The sequence below is a fragment of the Coenobita brevimanus genome, chromosome 71, assembly GCF_032717465.1.
Source record: "Coenobita brevimanus isolate Jiangsu-jjx chromosome 71, ASM3271746v2, whole genome shotgun sequence".
Classification (NCBI taxonomy): Eukaryota; Metazoa; Arthropoda; class Malacostraca; order Decapoda; family Coenobitidae; genus Coenobita; species Coenobita brevimanus.
In genome coordinates, this window is record NC_137024.1 from 26,449,402 (window position 1) to 26,465,649 (window position 16,248).

Here is a 16,248-nt window from a genome sequence, read left to right on the forward strand (position 1 = left end):
AGTTTTTCGAGATGGAACTGCATTTGGTAGTATCTTGAGCTCTGTTTTAAACTGCAGCCTTAGAGTGGCAAGTCTGTGATCAGTATCAAAGAACTCTGCACTCCTGAAAATCTTGCACTTCTGAAGGATTCTCCAACGAGTACTAATAAGGATACGGTCAGTTTCATTTGCAACCCCTCCAGTATTGGAATAAAAGTCCAGCGGTGAAGCTCTGGCCATTGGAACCAGGATCCAGCAATTCTCAACTTACGAGACTCTATGATATCCAGACAGTAAAAACTATTGGAATTCCTGGCTCCAGGGCCGTGGGGACCTTCACATTCCTCGAAGTCTTCCCTGTCAGTGCCAGTACCTGCAAGAAGTCACCCAGGACCAAGGGTATCCAGCGAGGGGTACCGTTCCACAAGAGAGTAAAGTATAGAGTAGAACAGCTCCTTCTCTTCAGGATCACTCATCTCAATAGAAGCATACACAACAATAAGTGAGATGAAGCCCAGCTGCCCAAGGAGTGCTTCAGCCTCACTAATATTACATGCTTATCAACCGGAATAACCCCCTCGACAATAGAGATGAAGTGAACAACAACTGCCACAGCAACACCTCTAAGCTGGGCACCACCGTCACAGACAGACCAGTAGTATGTAAAACCATCGCTACTGATCTTGTCATGCCCAGGCTACCTCACTTTGACAGTGCAAGCTATGCCAACCCTTAGTCGCCCCAACTCTCATAATAACAAAGGCAGTTGATCGTCCTTCGAAAGGCTTAGAATGTTTCAAGCCCCCTCCCAGAGTGCTTCCTGAAGGCACAACAACAACATGGGCTGGGGTACTCCTGATTTTTGCAAGATTTTCCTGCTTTTGGGTACATCGGCATCCATACGGATGGTGTCAAAAGGTGCGTAACAAGTGCTGGGTGCCATAAATGCTGTGAGGACAGAACAGTGTCTCTGGACTTTGCCAAAATAGCTAGGCAAAAATATAGTTCCTCGACTAAAGCCCTCCATCAACCCCTAAGCTCGGTTCTGCGCATGTGCAGTACGATATAGCAATGCGTCCATATCAACGCTGAGAAAGCACCTCTGAGCTAAACCATACGGTACCCGTAGAAAATGGCTACATATGATGCTGCTGCTACAGTTCGATCACTGAGCGTTATTGACACTGATAAGCTGAAAAACGCTCAACTCAAGCAAGCCTTGACTACTCTGCTTAACGAAGACAGGAGAGATGAACCCTCGAACGCTGTCTTACTGCAGGAGATTCGAAGCATGAAAGAAGCAATAGCTGTAGTAACGATATTGAAGGAAGAGTTGCAGGCTTTATCTGTAAGGCTGGATGATGCTTATAAGATCATTAATAATCAGCAGTTGTTTTTAGAAGCTCTGGACAGTAAAGAAAGGCGGAGAAATCTTGTGATAACTGGAATATCAGAGGATGCTGACGAAATAGGAATAACAGACAATGAGAAGGTCAAGAAAGTGTTGGGAGCTGCTGGGTACACAGAGGAAGTAAACCTTGATGCTTGGACGATGAAAAGACTGGAACAACGGAATGACCGGAACATACGACCGATTCACATAACAGTTGAAAACCAGAACCAGAGAGACAGCATCCTTAAGGTAGCAAAGAATTTGAGAAGTGCAGGAGAAGCATTATCACGAGTGTACGTCAACAAGGATCTCCATCCTGCGGTAAGGAAAGAAGCAGCACGCCTGCACAGGAGAGAGCGGGAAGAGAAGGAGAAACCTGACAAAGCTGGGGTCAACATCACATATGACTGGAAGAATCGCGTGCTGTTGAGGGATGGCGTCATCATCGACAGGTTCACTCCATAATTTTTTGTTTAAGGCCTACTCATGGAAGTGAACTACGACTATGCTCATGGAACATTGGAGGTTTAAAGGATAAATTACAAGACCCGGATATTTTGAATTTCATTCTCGACTTTGACATTGTATGGATATTGGAAACAAAAAAGTATTTTAATTGAATGTTCCTGGCTTCAGTAGTTATAGAAATGATTCAAAAGTTGGTCACGGCAGAGGCGGAGTGGTGATGTTGATAAAGGACCGACTGGTGCAAGATATTGCTTAAGTGGACACTGATACTGAGGATCAAATATGGCTGGTGTTATCATGGTGGCCGGGTTTGAAGCTAGGAGGTGTGTACATACCTCCCAAAGACTCGCCTTACTATCACCCGAGACAATATGGTGCTCTTGCTCGACATACTGCAGAAGTCGACAAAGTTATTATGATGAGTGATTTGAATGCACGAGTTGGTGTGCCACGTCTAAAAAATGATTGTGGTCAGTATTACGAATATAAAGATGTTAAAGATCAAATGGTAAACAGCCACGGCAGAACATTAATGAATATCTGTCACAACAATGCAGTGGTCGTGGCAAATCACCTGTACTAAAAAGGAAGACAACTTGAGGGTGATTTATCCTTTAAAAGGCGTCAGACATGGGTGTCGGAAATTGATGTATGTCTTGTCAAAGGGGAATGTATTGACCTGATAAGAGAAGTGAGGGTGCAGCGGGATATCCAAGGTTCCGACCATGCCCCTCTGTGTGTCACATTGACAGTTGACGACCGAAGAACGGTGTCACCGTCGCAGTTACTCCAGACAGCATCCTCGCTTGGACAATCATACTACAGAATTAATAATCAACATAAACTACAAAAGAGCGTATGTTACAAGTATGTCGACATGGAGCTCCTAACGGACGTACTGCAGCAGATATCGCCACCAGAGGTGGCGCTGGACGACGTGACTGCGGACGTGGCTGCCGTGCTCTCGGAGGGCTGCCGCGTCATTATGGAGGCAGCTGCCGGCTGCACTAAGCAACAACCCACTATAACACACTCATGGGACGAAACACACCCACGGTGGAAAAGACTGTTAGATACTAATGACAGTAAACTACTTTGGAAGTCTATTAACTGGAAAGGAGGTGTTAATGACTATGCAGAACAACCGACAGAGGAACAATTTAAAACTCATTTTGAGGATTTATTGAAACCATCAAATATAGGAATCTTGAAAATGAAGATTTAGGAAATGTTCCATATATACCCGTGTTAGATGATCCTTTTTCATCCAGTGAATTAGACCAGGCATTAAATGGCATGAATGTAAATAAAAGTTACAGTGGACTGTGCCCAGGTATTGTAAAAAAGTTACCACTACCATGGCTAATGTTTTTATTGACCATTTTTCACAGTGTTCATATGTGGAAGTTACCCGCTAATTTGGTGTTATAGCAAGTTAGTAGTGTTATTTAAATCTGGTAATCGTTTATTGTGTTGTAATTATAGAGGAATTAGCATTATGGACACGCTTGCCAAGATTTATGACACGCTCATACATAAGGATGAAATTGTGGTGTAGTGTGGATAAATGTCAAGCGGGTGCTCAACAAGGCAGAGGTTGTATTGAACAGATTCTAAGCTTAAGATTGTTATGTGACTATGCATTGTACAAGAAAGTTAAGTTATATGTGTTATTTATAGATTTTAGTAAAGCTTATACTGGTGGGTGGTGGCGACCATCATCCACTCATTTGATGTAGTGCTGCCTACTTTTTCCTTAGCCTTTATCATTTTTTTTCTGTGCCTGCCCTCCTATCTTCCTATTTCTCCCATCTTTCCTGTCACTACTTATTGCTTTTCTTTCTGTTATAGGTGGCTTTACATTGAGTGACAAGCCAAATGGTTTCCTGTAAGCCAAGAAACCATTTACAACGCTGGGTGGTAACCATATAACCAAACCGTACGTGCTCCCTTCGTGTCAAGTGGGTTAGTGGAGGGTTAGTGCCCCTCTCTGTAAAACAAATAACTCAGAGTCAAATGGCCACCCCGTACGGGATTATGGCGTCTGGCAATAGATAGATAGATAGATAGATAGTAAAGCTTATGACAGAGTCTCCCGGTCGAGGCTGATGGAGTGTCTGAAAGCATTAGGGTGTGGATTTTTTATGACGAGCTATAAAAAGGATGTAGTGTGCACTAAGAATATTTTAAGATCAGCAGTCATGGAATCATCTATCGGCGTTCGCCGAGTTGTTTGCTGTTTATTATATATGTTGATCAGATGGTACGGATGTTAAAGAATACAGTGGAAGTTGATGGTTTTTTAGGTAAACTGCACGCTTTGTTGTTAATGGACGACACTGTCATACTAGCTACAAGTCGAGATATGTGTGAAAAGAAGCTTATTTACTGTTGTCTGTCAGTTTTGCAGTGAAAGCGGTATGAAAATTAATGAGAAGAAAACAACATTTTTTGTAATTAATGGGCAGGAGTGGGATAGGCGATCTTTGTCGAGTGGTGAAATAAGTGTATATTATGTCCCGGAATATCTGTATCTGAATACTTGGTTCACTGACTCGGGGAAAAGGAAGTCAGCTATGGCTCGGCATGAAACTGCATGTGAAGCAGTTGTGAATAAATTCTTGATATTTTGTGCAAGCAATACACAAATGCCATTTATAAACAAAAGAGTGGTATTTGATGATGGGTGACGACATCATTATTGTATGGCTCAGAGTCGTGGCTGACGAATAGAACGAAGGGAATAGAAAAACAGTACAATAAACTCGTTAAGTGCCTACTGGGCGTTCGTAGAAACACGAGTATAAATCTGTGTATGGTGGAGGCAGGCATCCCTCCAGTGCAAGCAGTAATTGAGAAAAGAAAGTCTAGTTTCATAAGTCAAAACAGGATCATATAGACGTTGATGAACAATTCCATTCTGTGTACCGTATGTGCAGAGCCACGAATACTCCCGGCGCTCGATTTCTGGACAGATGTGTGGATACTGACACCGTAAACCCACTGGAAAAAATAATAGAGGATACGCGCAGAAAGGCACAGGTACGTGCAACGAAGCTCACAAACTATATTACGGACATGAACCCGACTATGACCGTGCACCAGATATATACGACTAAAATATTTATCCCTGATTACAAACGTGAGGCATGTACTAGACTGCGTCTCATGTCTCATAACCTTAGAGTGAAGGTGGTAAGGAGGAGCCGCACACCGCCGGAACAACGACGTGTATGTCAGTGTGATGGTAATACTATTCAGAGTGAGAAACATGTATTGATAGATTGCTCATTGTCTTCCCAGTGTCGTGAAAGGTACCCAATGTTGAATTTTTCTGATATCAGTGATTTATTTAAAGAGAGAACTCATTTATATGAATTGTGTAGTTTTGTATACGAGGTACTTCATATTTATATGTAATTGTTTTATATTGCTTTCTAAGGATTTATTTGTTCTTTAGTATCATTAGGGACAACCATAAAATTTTCATGTGAATTGAGCCATTTTGTGAATTGTGTTGTTTGTCAATAAATGACTACTACTACTACTACTATGGCACTACGGGTTTGTACGTCCTCAGCACCACCACGACACGAGTCAAACACGGGACTGAGGTCATCACCATACCATCACAACTGCGACCACCACCATACCACCGCCGCCACCACCATAACACCACCACCACTATACCACCATCACAACACCATGCCATAACCACCACTAGCATACCACCATCACAAGTCCATACCACCACCACCACCACCAACTCCATACCACTACCACCATCGCTAAGCTATCTCTTCCACCACATTCATTAAATCATCTCCAACAACATACAACCAGCACTGTTTCACCATGCTATCACAACCATGCCACTACCCTTACCCTACCGCCATCACTGCCGCCACCATGCCACTACTAACCTACCAACACCGTCACCACCACCATCACCATTAAGCACCATAATAATTTCGCCTCAGTACAATCACTACTTCATCATACCATGACAACCATCACCACCACCATGCCACCACTGCCGTAACACCATATCACCATTATCATGCACCATGCCACCATGACCACCATACCACTCCTACCATGCCACCACTAGCACCAGATTGCCACAACCACCATACCATCACCACCATTATATAACCATCATCATGCTACCATTACCGCCACTGTATAACCAGCACTACACCATACCTCCAGTACCATATCACGACCATCACCATGCCACCACCATGCCATTATCACTAGGGTACTTATTACCACAACCATCACAAACACCACCACCATACCATCACCATAATCAGCATATCATAACCACCATCTTACCACCACCACACCACAGCCATCACCATCACTACAGTACCACCATATATAATTCTTTTACTCCTTGTTTTGATTTTTCTATTGCCGTACGGCGGAAATGACCTTTTTGTTACGTACGCCGCCAAGGTTTTTCATCGTAGACCTACAGTTTCGCTTACAACTTGGGTACACCTGGGTCTGTCAGACCCAGCTTGAAAAACATGCAGTAGTGTCACACATGTTTTATATAACGAATTCCTGAATATACTACAGTGTATTAGATCTTATCAGTTACAAAACTGTGTGAATAAGTTTTAATTCATTGCACTCCACACATTTAAAAAAATGAAAAAAATGCCAACCTGAATTTTTTTTCTTTGCAGTCACCATACACGAAAACAAAGAACACCATGAGCCTAGCACTTATGTCACAACTTCAGGGATGGAGGACCTTCATTATGGGCATAGTGGATCTCACACAACATAAAATCATTTTTTAAAATAACAGAACAGAGGAAGGAAAAACAATACAGAAATAATCCATACACCAGATTACTGGCGTCCTCCATTCATAAAATACCTGTAACAGTTGGACTTGAACAGCTGTAGGTTGAAGTTCGAGGGGAAACAACTCGGGGGAAGTAAGTTCCAAAGAGATGCAGCTCGGGGAATAAAAGAATCCTGATAGGCAAAAGTTCTGCAGTATGGCTGTGTGACATTCCAGTCATGAGCGCTACCAGATGCCCGTGTAGCACGAGGGAAGGCATGGAGAAGTGGCACAATGGATGCAAGTTCGTCTGAGTATTTGCCATAAAAATATCTCTAAAATAATGCAAGGGAGGCAACATTCCTTCTTACTTGTAGGGGAGGTAGTTCATTTATAATAGCGGGGTTATTAATAATTCCAACACCTTTGTTCTGATTTTTGTCTAGTTGTTTTAATGCAACCTCCCCACATCCATTCCACAAGGGTGAACAATATTCAAGCTGGGAGAGCACATGACTCTTATAAATTATAGCTAACTGCTCGTCTGTGCAGAAGTTACGGACTCTGTACAATAATTCAAGTTCCTTTGAGGCGGTTTTAGCAAGTGATCAAATATGAGAGGTCCAGCTGAGGGCATTGTTAAGTGAGACACCGAGAATTTCAATACTTTTGGAGATGGGAATATTAGTAGCACTGAAGGTAATATACGAGTCTGGCAATATCTGTCTCTTAGTAAATTGTATATATTTGGTTTTACTAGCATTAAATGAGACATGGTTGTTTTGTCCCCATTCATTGCTCGTATTAAGTCTTGATTTATGGAGATGGTTGTACTGCGTTGAGAGTTAGAGATATTAGGCTTTGTAAATAGGTGTTTGAGTGTGCATGATCTGTGAAGTGTTGTGTCATCTCCGAATTAATGGATGGGATTGTGGGTGACAGATAAGAGATCATTAATATGAACCAGGAACGGGCCTGGCACCAGAACTGATCCCTGTGGATCGCTGACATTGGGTGGAAATTGGAATATACATCATCTACTATTATTTTTCTGTCACTGAGATATAAGGAAAGCAGAGGAACAAAAGACTTTAGTCCATAGCAAGGGAGTTTGGACAGCAGGGAACTTGCAAACTCATAGTGAAAAATTCTCCCCCCTCCTCCGGTACACCTGGGTCTCACAGACCGAACATGCGGTTCTGAGTGATATATTGCAAAAACATAGAGAGAAACGAAAGTGACCCCCCTACGCCCTGCATGGGCACAAAAAGTTAGGAAGTTTATTGAGAAGGACAGGGATCCCAGGCATCTATAAGGTACTAAACTATTCCATCGAAAAAATTGCCCAGGTCTGTCAGACCCAGGTGTACATGAGGAGGGTTAAACCACAACCATACCACTGCAAACTTACAATTACCACCTTACGACCACAACTACCATCCACCACCACCATCACAACCATACTGCCACGACCAACACCACCACCATCACAACCATACTGCCACGACCAACACCACCACCATCACAACCATACTGCCACGACCAACACCACCATCATACCACAATCATCGTCACCATTATACACCATCACTACCATATACCACCTCTACCATACACCACCTCATCATATCTCCATCACCACCAAGATAACATCACCATACCACCAACACCATCACTATAACCATGTCAGTACCACCACACTATACCACCGCTACCACCATATCACCGTCAAGCCACTACCACCATCATCACCACAGCATCACAATCATACCACTATCCCAGGACCGTCACAGTCACTACCAAACTCCCACCACCACCATACCACTGCCAACACCGCCACCATTTCACTCCTCACCACAACCATACAATCATCACTACCACCACCACCATAGCACGACCAACACCACCACCTTCAGTTTATCACAGCCATCAGCATACCGTTACCACCACAAAAACAACCACCACCATACCATCAACACAACTACCATACTATTACACAACCTTCAACCACCACCACAACCTCCATGCCACCTCCACATCACCATTACCACTGACACCACATTACCACCATTACCAGCCTTTCCCTTCGGAGAAGGTTTCCCCTTTTTTGTTACCCATGGGTGAGAGCCCCCTTTTTCCTTCAAGGGGGAACCCCCACAGAGGGGTTCCCTAACTCTCCCTCAAGTGAGGTTCCCCCACTTTTCTCAAGGGAGGATGTCTCCATTTCCCGAAGGAGTTGTCCCAATTCCCCTCCTCCCATTGGAAGGATATTCCCTCTCTCGGCAAGGGGTGGTACCCTCCGTGTTCCTTCCTCAAGGTGGTGCTTTCCTTTTCCTCTATGAGGGGTGTCCCCATATTCGGAGGTTGCTTCCTTTGACCTCTTTACCAACCACCTCGGGGCATTATTTTTTCCTTGGAGAACCTTCCTTTCTACTCTTCCATGTAGGGTTACCTCCCTAATGAAGGTACCCTTTTTTTCCCCCTCCTCCAAAAGCGGAGGTGTCCCCCTATTTTCTCCCCTTAAGGGGGGTGCCTCTTAACTTCCTGTACCAAGGGGGTTGCCCCCATTTTCCCTCCCCCTCCAGTTGAAAGCTGCCACCATTCCCCCCTCTACCAAGAGGGGATGCCACCCTTTCTCCCCCTCCCAAGAGAAGTTTCCTGCTTTCCCCAGCAGTTGGGAGAACCCTCCTTTTCCTTCCTCCAAGGAGAGGTGGTCTCCTCCCGAGGTGTTCCCCCACTCCCACCCCCAAGGGAGGGGCCGCTTCTCCTTCCCCCTGGAGCGGAAGTGTCCCTTCCCTTTTCTCCATGAGTGAGGGAAAGGGAAGTCAGAGGGTTCTACTTCCCTTTTCTCCCCTAGGTGGAATGCCCTCTCGAAGGAAGATGCTGCCACTTTTCCCCCCGTTGAGATGTCCTCTCTTCCCCCTAATGGGAGGTGTCCCTTTTCCTCACCTTTACTCCTTCCCTCAGGGGGATGCTCCCTTTTCCCTCGTAGATATGCCTCCTTTTCCAACCTAGGGGAGTACCTCCTATCCCTGCATTAAAGGGGATGCATTTCTCTTTTCGTCCTAAAAAGGTGTGACTCCCTTTTCCATCTTCCCATGGAAGCCTGACTACCTTTTCCTCCTACATAGAGGGTAGTGCCATCCTTCTTCCTCCCAGGAGGGATGTCTTCCCTTCCCCACAAAGGGGCGCCCCTCTTGCCTCTCAAGGGAGTGCCCTTTCTTCCATGAGGGTATGCCTCCTTTTTCTCCTCCCCCCACGTAGGTGCCCTCTACTTTTTTACCCTTAAAGGGGTTCCTGCTTTTCTTCCCATGAGCTTATGCTTTCTTTCTCCAACCGCAGGAAGGGTGTCCCTGCTTTCTCTCATGTGAAGGTGTTCCCTTTTTCCCCCCCCTCTGGGATAACTCTTCTTCCTGCAAGGTGAGTGCCTTGCTTCCCCTCCCTCTCCCCAGCTGTGCATACCTTTCTTTCTCCCAAGGAAGAATGCTCCTTCTCCCCTCCACGAATTCGAAAAATCGTGTTATTATGGCAATCCGTGACAAAGTAGTATTATATGAACTCATGAACAGTACTGAAACCCCATAGAACTTCGCTCAGTCAGTTAACCGCTTGCGTTTGCACTCGGATTTGAAAAAGTTTTTTTTTCAAAACGTTCGTTATTGTATCATGGGTGACTGTCTCTTTATGTATAGACAGTGATGTTTCACTGAGCGATATTTTTGTGTAATTATCGTTCTTTCTCCTTGCCTCTCTAGCTGTTAAGCTGGGCCACGCCTACTATCCGGTGATCATGTATTGCTTTGTGGCTGGCGTGTGAACATTAGTCAGCTGCTGATGTAGTGCTGCTACTGGAAGAGGACGTCGAGAACAATGCAAAGAAACAAAGACTCTGTCTAAGCAGCTACAGCCACTAGCAGTTCTATGGCCCCCATATCTTCCCACCGAATTGGTGGTCGGCAGCAGTGGACGTCAGCAATGCACAATGCAGTGGCCGAGTAGCAGTGCCCCCCAGTCTCTTCAAAGCCATGACTCCATTTCCTCCACTGACCAGTATTTTCTTTCTGTGTTTTCTAGGCTTAAGAGTATTAGCTAGTTGTCTGATTGCGTGAGTGAGTGATTACTCGTTTATCTTGTAACGTAAGAATTAATTTTGTTTTTAATTAATAAATTTACAGTTCTTTTCTCTGGGCTTGATTAAATGTAAGAATTGAGTTTCATTTCTCCATATTATGCTTATTTTAGTTTGCCACTCCCAGTTTGCACAAACTTCTTATGTTATTCACGACTGGTAGTTAAGCCAGTTCTTTCATATTAATTCATAAATCTGTTTGTAAAATGCTGGGAATGGTGACTGAGGGCAGCACAACATCCCCGGGAAGAGCCTACGGAGGGGCAGACAGAGCGCGACCCGACCCTGGGCGACAGGAACATAAGTCCGCTCGGGCCGCACGCCCCCATGACCCAGAACTCGCCCACCGCCACCATAGCAGGAAACAGAGACTACCTTACAGGCAAGCTGACTCTCGACAGGATTGGGGTGGAGCTACTTCCTTAGCTCCAAGCAGCATCCCAGCGACTGTTTGTAACCACTTGTAATAATATGTAGTGTGTAAGTATAGTATGTAAGTAGTTGTAAGTAGGATCCAAGTAGGGCGCCACTGCTTGCTATGTCTGTGAGCGCTTGTTATGTCTAGCTGATTCAAATTCTGCTGAACCATGAGTTTTGTGGCCGGGCCGCACCACCGCCCTAGCCGGTGAGAGCCGGGCAGTAGCAGTTAGCGACGGGCTGGGTTGGACACGGGTGGTGTCAACGGCTGTTGTGTGGAGATATAAGGCGGTGTTTAATATATTATCAGAAAACTCGTCCGAGACTTTGACTTCACCTACGACTGGCGTAAAGGGGCATTAACAAGTATTAACATTTGGTGGAAAACGAGTGGGATAATAGTGATTTCACGTCTTCTGTGGGCAATCTTGGCTGTGTCTGTTTTCCCAAGCTGCTGTTCTTCCCACGACGACACACAGTCTATCTCCGCCCCAGCCTCCAGCCCTTTTTGTAGTCTTGGTGTGGAATCGTCCTAGCAGCTTTGATGTGGTTTTGGGATTTTCCTCCACATCAACACCCCACTTACCACCACACCACTACAGCCACGTAAGCCTCCTGCTCCTATCAACCTACAACCTGCCTTCGCCTGCCAGTCCTGTGTGACCTGTTGTACGGGTTAGTTTCAGCCCCCACAAACTCCAACCCAGACCCCACTCCAGGAAGTAGCCCCCAACCGCCTCCCGACGCCGTTACATCATCGTTTTCCCCACCCACCGGGGGGCACGGTGGCTCAGTGGTAGAGCATCGGATTCGTGATCGGGGGATCGCGAGTTCGAGCCTCGCCTGGGACTGCCGCGCCGGGAGTGGTAGCATGCTCCTGTAACCTAGCGGAGATATATGGCCATAGTTGCCTAGCTCGGGGATTAAATCCCTTCCCCACCCACCACGCAGACCGACGTCACCCAGGGAGCGTGACCACTGACACCAAGCTACGTCACAGTCTCTTGCTCCTATCAGCTCCTCGTTCCGCCCAGTGCTTAGCCGCCGCCCAGTCACGTCACGAACACTTCCACCCAAACATCGCTGGCGGGGGGAGGAGACACTACGATACGAGAGTCAAGCTTTTGCACGGAACACATATTACTACAAGTATTTTTATGCATTTTCTCATTCCATCACATTAATCGATTTCTTTCTACAGAGAAGCCAAGCTGTCTCTATAGAGTGTGATATTTTCACCATTTGCTCTTATCCATTCATTGCATTTTTGTCCCTCATTTTTCATTCACTCAAAATTTTTCGTTCACTTATTCCTGCTTAGTCCCATTTTCTCCCAATTATACTCATGCTGAGCTGTAAATAACGCATTCATTTTCACTCATATTCATTGTATATAAATCATTTTTTCACATATTATATATTTATATTTATTTATTTATTCTTTCATTCATTCATCCACTTGTTCATTTATTTCCATTTACTTACTTCCTATACTATTGATGTCATTTTTTTTTTTTTTTTTAAGGTAGATCTCTCCCCTGTTGAATCAGACAGTGACACAGATAACCCTGTATGTGGTGATAATGTAACTCTTCGTAGTGGCAGATCTTATAGTAAACCAACCGTAAGTTCCCTACCTGTTTCTGCTACGACTACTGTTACTCCTATCCTAAATCCAGATATATCAACTCCAGATACACTGTCATCTTCTCCAACTGTTTCTCTTGAAGCCACTCAGCCTTCTCCACAGTCTTTATCCTTCCCTTCTACTGCACATACACCACCACTAACCACGACACACACCACTACCGCGACTACACTTCCTTCCTACACACCGTCTCAGTTTACTACTGTGCCTACTTCCTCACCTTCGCGGTCTCACCCTCTTCCTACGAAGGCGAATCAGAACCCTCCCCCTCCCCAGTCCATATATTTGGATGATGTTAACAGACCCAAATTTACAGGAGGGGATAGTACAGTTTCCATTTACGACTTCCTCAGATAGGTCGAAAATGACATACGTAATCGGCAAATCACAACTGAACCCTTGAAAGTTTCTTATCTGACGAGTCGACTGCATCAGGGCAGGTCACTAATAGGAGCCCCTGTTCGTGCGGGACACTTCGAAGATTGCCAGACGTTTGACGCGTGTCGCCAACAGTTAATTCAACTTTGTTGCCAACATTCCAATGCTGCATCTCTTATAGGGTTGACAAACCTTCTCAAACAAATGGAGGAGGACATGAAGGTACCTTCCCAACATGCAAAGCTACTATGAGGGCGACGAGTTCAGAGCTGCGCCAGTTGTTCAGTGGTACTCAATGGGTAACCGAAATTGATGGAGTGCTTATGGTTTCACTGAATAATTTTGCAGATTTGTTCGGCTACTTTAGATTTCTTAACTGGCTTTCTGACAACCAAAAACAAATAGCACTACAACTTGGCTTTAACCCCGGAGACAAAATATATAGTTAACATCTCCAAGGCCATAACAGAAAGATCAGGATCAGACTTCACTCACCAGGTCGGTTCTTACACCTCAGCCTCTCACTCTGCAGGTAGTACTGCATGAGTACTGCATACCAACATTACTTCATCTGATTCCTCTCGTTCGCGGCCAACTACAGACACCAAACCTAGTAATCGGTCTCACTCACACTACTGCTCACCTTCTAGCAGTCGTGACAAATCAACTGTGCGACGAAGCAAACAATCCTCAATTGTGTGCTGGCACTGCGGTAATGTAGGTCACCGAGAGTTTAGCTGTGCACGCAAAGAAAGACGTTTCCGCTCACGGGAACGACAGCGCACACCCTTGCGGTCCCGTCGTCTAACATGCAAATATCACAAGAATAGCACAACTCACTCCACTGACGAGTGTCGTTACTTTAAGAGCCGTCAGTCGGGGGAAGAGGAGCGCTCGGAATGGAGAAATGTAACCTAACAGCGGAAGATTCTCCGGTGTCTGAAAATAAGGTAACAGAAAATCAACTCCCCATTCGCCAGGTAGGACCTATAACATCTTTAGGCCTAGTCATTCTAGGATGGAGCGAAGGTGTACAAAGCTCTTTCTTTATGGACAACGGATCTATGGTAAACCTGATCTCAGATACCTCTTTAAACAACATTATGAAAATAACTGAAAGAGTTGGGCTTCTCGAACCACCTGACATTCGCCTATGCGGCGTGGATGGCTCAGAATTTCAGGTCAAAGGAAAGATCACACTAGAAGTACAACTTGATAAAGCCTTAAGACCTTTTGACGTGGGGTTTCATGTCACTAATGATCTTAACTATCCAGCGAACACTCTCATTGGCTTTTCGACAATGGCTCAACAAGCTATTGCTCTCCTCCCTGCTTCTCGTACCATAGATATCAATGGTTTCCCAATATCTAGTATGGAATATCCACGTCCGGTAGTTTCCCAAACACACTCAGTTGTTCAATCTCACGTGATTCCAACATTACTCGAGAGTAAATAGGTACACGCACCGTTATCTGAACAGCCAAGTACACTACACCCTCTGAGTATTCAACTGTGGATCGTATCAACCCCTCTAACAGTGGCACATTTGCCGATTCAGACAAGTCTCATTTAACTACCTCACATAATGTGAATGATGTTTTACAACACACAGAGACAAGGCGTGCAGTAACAAATCAGTGCACAGTTTTGTTGCCGCACAAATTCACCAAAGTCTCTGTTCGTGTTGTGGGTGCGAAAGCAGGAGTGGATGTCTTAACCTTACCTGAGACGTGTTGTGTGAATGGCTTAGCTTAAGAGTCGGGGTTGTGTACGGTGCTAGAGGATGGTTTATGCTACTTGTACGTAGCCAACTGTACTAATGTTCCACTCAAAATACGAACGGGAACACAGATTGGTGACTTCTTGGTATACCCAGCTGCCGTATGTGTTTGCCAAGATTCCCCACGCCCTGTTGCTGATGTGTGCTCAGTTACTCAGTCCACCGACATTCCATCTAATCTTGAATCTCATGTGAAACAGGGTGATTACCCGGAAGACAGAAGTCACTTAATCTCTTGCGAGACTAGCGCGAAGTCGTAGCCCTACCCGGTGAGAATAAGGGCAAGACAGATTTAATAAAGTGTCAAATTACATTACAGCCCGGAGCTCAGCCAGTATATATACCTGTCTACCGTTTACCACACAGCCAACGTCAACATGCTGATCGTCTTATTCTGGACATGTTGGATAATGAGGTCATTGAACACTCTGATAGTCCGTGGAACAGCCCGCTATTTCTGGTTCCAAATAAAGGTGGTGAGTTACGACCAGTGATAGATTACAGACGCGTGAATGCACTGACTGTCCCGGGCAGATCTCCAATTCCTGTACTCCCAAATTTGCTGGAATCCTTAGGCGAAAACAACTGTGTTTTTTCCTCCCTAGATCTTTTAAGTGGCTATTGGCAAGTCGATATGGAAGAATCATCTCGTCCTATCACTGCCTTCAGTACTCCATCCGGGCATTACCAATTCCGTAGACTTCCATTCGGTTTGAGAAATGCACCATCAGCGTTCATGAGGCTAATTCATACAGTTTTCGCCGGCATGATAGGTCACTCAGTTTTTGCTTATCTAGATAATGTCATAATCGCTAGTCACTTGGTGGAGGAACACTTAGAAAAATTGGCCGAAGTGTTCACTAGACTCAAACAAGCTGGACTTAAGATCAAACTATCAAAGTGTGACTTTTTACGTAAGAAACTCCAATTCCTAGGACTTATTGTTGACGCTCACGGAATTCATACATCAAATGACAATGTTAAAGCCGTGACAAATTTCCCAGCTCCAACCAACACCGATGCTGTAGCAGTTTCCTCGGTCTCAGTGGCTATTACCGCCGATTCATTATGGGGTACGCCCAGATAGCTGCGCCTTTAACAAAATTGCTAAAGAAGGATGCGTCTTTTGTGTGGGCTGATGAACAGGCAACCGCATTTACAACACTGAAAAATGCCCTAGCAAAATCCCCAGTTTTGGCATTCCCTGATTATTCTAAACCATTTCATCCCTGTACTGATGCTTCCGGAGTAGGC

At 45.0% G+C, this 16,248-nt stretch overlaps 1 non-coding gene across 1 annotated transcript; it reads left to right on the forward strand.

Annotated features, from left to right (window-relative positions):
- Positions 1-11,966: 11,966 nt before the first annotated feature.
- Positions 11,967-12,042, forward strand: TRNAT-CGU (transfer RNA threonine (anticodon CGU)). The gene has a single exon. It is a non-coding gene; the product is annotated as a tRNA-Thr (tRNA).
- Positions 12,043-16,248: the final 4,206 nt, after the last annotated feature.